This window comes from Mytilus trossulus, chromosome 5, assembly GCF_036588685.1.
Source record: "Mytilus trossulus isolate FHL-02 chromosome 5, PNRI_Mtr1.1.1.hap1, whole genome shotgun sequence".
In the NCBI taxonomy this organism is placed as follows: domain Eukaryota; kingdom Metazoa; phylum Mollusca; class Bivalvia; order Mytilida; family Mytilidae; genus Mytilus; species Mytilus trossulus.
The window spans coordinates 15,638,863-15,644,862 of NC_086377.1; positions in this window are offsets into that span (position 1 = coordinate 15,638,863).

Consider the following 6,000-nt stretch of genomic DNA (forward strand, 5'->3'; position numbering starts at 1 on the left):
ACCTGCATACGGGGTATATATCTCCCAATTGATACGATATTCCCGTGCTTGCATTTCCTATCATGATTTTCTTGATAGAGGGTTACTGCTCACAAGGAAGCTATTAAACCAAGAGTTCCAAATGGTGAAGTTGAAATCATCCCCTCGTAAATTTTACGGACTTCATCACGAGTTGGTTGACCGTTATGGAATTACCGTTTCACAAATGGTCTCGGATATGTTCCGTACGTCGTAACTACAATCCCCTTCCCTTTCATGAATGTGACCTTCCGAATTAGAGGTTTCGTGGAACACTAGGAAGACCAGGCAACATATCGTTGTTTGTAAGGACACGTATGTAATTTATGGAACTAATACAGTGAAGGAAGACCAAGTTTTTCATCTTCGGTTAAAATTCCAAGGGAACACAGAACAGGTATATGATTATCCTGAATTTCCTCCTTGGTAAGTGTCGTGGTAATATCTGTTGATTTCTAATGAACTATCAATACCCTATGCATTACCAAGCAATTATGTCCTAGTTTTTGATGGGGTTCGTGTTGTTTATTCTTTGGTTTTCTATGTTGTGTCATGTGTTCTATTGTTTTTCTGTTTGTCTTTTTTCATTTTTAGCCATGGCGTTGTCAGTTTGTTTTAGATTTATGAGTTTGACTGTCCCTTTGGTATCTTTCGTCCCTCTTTTAAGCACAATTTTGATTTAAATCATGACATAAAAAGTATTCTTCTGCCTTATGAAATTTTACTTAAGTTCCGTACATTTAAGAACGTTAAGTCTCTGGTTGATAGTTGTCTCATATTCAACGATAGCAATACGCTCTTATGCTATATCTATTTAGATTGGCAATATATTATATAAAAAATAACTAGGTATTAAGTAAATTTTGTTATTTTTAATTATGATGGAAGAAAAGGGCATACTAATTTGCTTTATTCCGTATATATAGTTTTGATTCAATCCCTACTGTTGTTTGATAGGTGGAGCTGTCTTAGGATATTAAAGGTCTTAATTCCATTCCTACTCATTATAGATAGGTAGGACTGTATAAGGATAATAAAGGTCCTGATTAGATCCTAATTATATTTAAAAGGTGGGACTGTATAAGGGTACTAAAGTTCTGGATTAGATCCCTATTTATGTTTGATAGGTGGAGCTGTATAAGGATAATAAAGGTCCTGATTAAATCCTACTGTTATTTAAAAGGTTGGACTGTATAAGGGTACTAAAGTTCCTGATTAGATCCTACTTATACTTAAAATGTGGGACTGTATAAGGATACAAAAGGTCCTGATTAGTTTTTAATTATATTTAAAAGGTGGGACTGTATAAGGATACTAAAGGTCCTGATTAGATCCCCACTTATGTTTAATAGGCGGAGCTGTATTAGGACATAAAGGTCCTAATTAGATCGCACTCTTATCATTAAAAGGTGGGATTGTATAAGGATACTAAAGGTCCTGATTAGATCCTACTCTTATTTAAAAGGTGGACTGTATACGGATACTAAAGCTTCTGATTAGATCCTACTTATATATCAAAAGGTGGAATTGTATTAGGGTACTAAAGTTCCTGATAAGATCCTACTTATGTTTAAAAGGTGGGATTGTTTAAGGAAACTAAAGGTCCTAATTAGGTTGTACTCATATTTAAAAGGTGGGACTGTATAAGGATACTTAAGATCCTAATTAGATCGTACTTATATTTAAAAGGTGGAACTGTATAAGGATACTAAAGTCCCAACTATATATTAATTAAACAAGATTTGTGATTGAAACAAATCTATGTTCACCTCCTATGGTTCCTATTATTTAACAAAAATGAGAATTCATTTGAATCAGGACCTTCAGTACCCTATTACAGTCCCACATATTAATCATCCGTAGGAATTGAATCAGGACCTATAGTATCCTCCTACAGTCCCACCTATGGTATGCTCCTAAAATAGTGAAGAGACTTGCATAAAGTATATCTAATGATAATGAGCGTGATTTGTTTCTTCTTCTTTATCAATTTCATTTATGGTATAAAGCAATTGATTATTTCCTATTTTTCTTGAATAATAAGATACAACTAAATAAAGGACATAGTTAATTCCTAGATATTTTCTTATACCTTACGGTTACTCGAAATAGGTGTAAAATAAGCAAGTGTTGGTATGATTGGAAATGAGTCAACAATCCATCAAGGATACTGAATGTTTAGATTGCATCACTACTTATACATGTATAATATGTGTGACTGTATAAGGATACTTAAGTTTCACCTATCAAACAAGATTAGTGATTGCATCAGACCTATGGTATCTTCCAACAGTTTCACCTATTTGACATAAGTTGGGATCGAATTAGGAACTTTAGTACCCTTAAATAGTCCCACCTATTAAACATAAGAAGGGATAAAATCAGGACCTTTAGTATCCTAATAAATTTCCACCTATCAAACATAAGTAGGGATTGAGTCAGAACCTATAGTATCCTCCTACCATTCCACCTATTAATCATCCGTAGGTATCGAATCAGAAGCTATGGTAGCCTCCTAAAATAAAGAAGAGACTAACATACGTAAATCTAATAAATTATCTTGATTTAATTTTTTTTTCTTTATTAATTTCATTTAAGAAATAAGGCAAATGATTTTACCATGTTCTTCTAATAACTAGAAATAACAAGATGTAGGACACAGTTGATTCCTAGATGTTTTTGTTATACCATATTGTTACTCTAAAAAGGCGTACAATAAGTAAGTGTTGGTATAATTGAAAATTAGTCAACAATCCTTCAAGGTTACTAAAGGTTCAGCAATCCCTACGTATATTTAGTAGTTGGGACTGTATCGTTGTATAAGGATACTAAAGACCCACCTGTAAAACAAGATAAGTGATTGAATCAGACCTATGGTATACTCCTACAATTCCACCTTTTTGACATAAGTAGGGATCAAATCAGGACCTGTGTTAACCTTCTACAGTCCCACATATTAAACAAAAATAGGGATTGAATCAGACCCTTTAGTATCCTCCTACAGTCCTACCTATTTATCATCCGCAGCTATCTAATCAGAAGCTATGATATCCTCCTAAAATAGAGTGTGACTTTACATAAAGTATATCTTTTAAATGATAGTGATTTGGATTTTTCATCTTTGTCAATTTCATTTACGGAATAAAGCAAATGATTATACCCTGCTCTTCTAATAATAAGAAATAATAAAATGTAGGACATATTTAATTTCTGAGTGTTTTGTTTTATACCATACTGTTACTCGAAATATGTTTAAAATAAGTAAGTGTTGGTACAATAGAAAATTAGCCAACTATCGATCAGAGGCTATATATACCTTATATGAAAGGAACTTAATTAAAGCAATACTAAAGGGTTGATGTGTAGGAGTATATCATAGTTCATGATTTGATCCCTACTTATATCAAATAGTTTGAACTGTAGTAGGATAACATAGGTCCAAATTCGACCCCTGCTAATGTTAAATAGGCAGAATTGTACGTAGGAGAATACTAAAGTCCCTGATACGACCCCTCCTGATGTTTAATTGGTGGGGCTACAGGAGGATACTATAGGTCATGATTTGATTCCTGCATATGTTAAATAGGTGCGACTGTATGATGACAACAAAGGTCCTGATTCCATCCCTACTAATGTTAAATAAGTGACAAAGTGTGACTGTAAGAGGATACCATTGGTCCGGATTCGATCTCTACTTATGTTTAAAAGGTATGACGGTAGAAGGATACCATAGGTCATGATTCTATTGTATCTGCGTCTATCTTGCAAGGCCACAGGTCGCTGTTTGCCTTTTATAAAGCTTTGTTTACGTCTCTCCTTGTGAAGGTTCAAGGTCATGTTTTGCATGTTTAATTTTAGATAATGTATACGTCTGTCCTTCAAGGTCATAGTTTAAGGCCATATTTGCTTTTTTTTAAATGTCATACGTTTATTCTTTAAAGTCGAAGTTCAAGGTCATTCTTATTTAATTATGTATGTGTCTGTCATTCAAGGTTAAAGTTCAAGGTCAAATGACTTCTTTTTTAAAATTTCATATGTATATCTATCCTTTAAAGTCAAAGTCCAAGGTCATTTTTTTAGTTCACCTGGCCTAAAAGGCCAAGTGAGCTTTTCTCATCACTTGGCGTCCGGCGTCGTTAACTTTTACAAAAATCTTCTCCTCTGAAACTACTGGGCCAAATTAAACCAAACTTGGCCACAATCATCATTGATGTATCTTATTTAAAAATTGTGTTTTATGACTGGGCCAACCAACCAAGATGGCCGCCATGGCTAAAAATAGAACATAGGGGGTAAAATGCAGTTTTTGCCTTATAACCCAAAAACCAAAGCATTTAGAGCAAATCTGACATGAGGTATAATTGTTTGTCAGGTCAAGATCTATCTGCCCTGAAATTTTCAGATGAATCAGACAACCCATTGTTGGGTTGCTGCCCCTAAATTGGTAATTTTAAGGAAATTTTACTGTTTTTGGTTATTATCTTGAATACTGTTATAGAAAGAGATAAACTGCAAACAGCAATAATGTTCAGCAAAGTAAGATTTACAAATAAGTCAACATGACCAAAGTAATTGCCCTTTATAGTCAATTTTTAACCATTTTTCTTAAATCTTAGTTAACTTTTACAAAAATCTTCTCCTCTGAAACTACTGGGCCAAATTTTACCAAACACAGCCGGAATAATTATTAGGCTATCTAGTTTAAACATTGTATTTTGTGACCGGGCAAACCCACAAAGATGGCCGCAACGGCTAAAAATAGAACATAGGGGTAACATGTAGTTTTTAGCTTATAACTCAAAAACCAAAGCATATAGAGCAAATCTGACTAGGTAAAATTGTTTATCTGGTCAAGATCTATCTGCCCTGAAATTTTTAGATGAATCGGACAACTCGTTGTTAGGTTGCTGCCCCTCAATTGGTAATTTTAAGGAAATTTTGCTGTTTTGGGTTATTATCTTGAATATTATTATAGATAGAGATAAACTGTCAACAGCAATAATGTACAGCAATTTCAGACTCAAAAATAAGTCAAAATTAGCTAAGTGGTCAATTGACCCCCTAAGAAGTGATTGTCCTTTATAATCAATTTTTAACAATTTTCATAAAATTTGTAAATTTTTACTAACATTTTCCACTGAAACTACACGGACAAGTTCATTATAGAAAGAGATAATTGTAAGCAGCAAGAATGTTCAGTAAAGTAAGATGTACAAACACACCACAATCACCTTAACACAATTTTGTCATGAAGTGTCTGCTTCCTTTGTTTAATTCACATATACCAAGGTGAGCGACACAGGCTCTTTAGAGCCTCTAGTTTTAATTGTGAATGTGTTTGTTCATCAAGGTCAAAGTTCAAGGTCATATGTCTTTTGTTTAAATAGCATACATATATCTGTCCTAAAAAGTCGACTTTCAAGGTCATTTTTTTAAAATTGTGTATGTGTCTCTCCTGTAAGGTCATTTTTCAAGGTCATTTTTCTATTTATTCCCCAAAAAAATTCCTAGCCACCCTTTTTTCTTATAATACCCAAAAAGAAAAACCCTTTTAGAATGCAATTTTAATGTCTTTTGTATATAAGTATATTATTTCATATACATTTGTTTAGAAATCAATAATTAAACATATACGGTATTTATTATTCTGGTTTAAAGATGTTTTTTTTTTATATACATTTGTAAGACACACATATTAATGAATCCTGTTTTAGCCCCACTCCTATGGAAAATTTAGCGTTTTAACATATAGGGTGGGACTCAAACAGGATTACTATATATAAAAACAACTTTATATTACTCCAGTTTAATATTCAAGACACATATATATATTAATCCTGTTTTAGTCCCACCCCTATGGAAAATTTAGTGTTTTAACATAAAGGGTGGGACTAAAACAGGATGAGTATATAACACTGTTTTCTCATAATAATAAATATCTATTTACTTTTCTTTCTTTTATTTGTGTAATTATACATATAA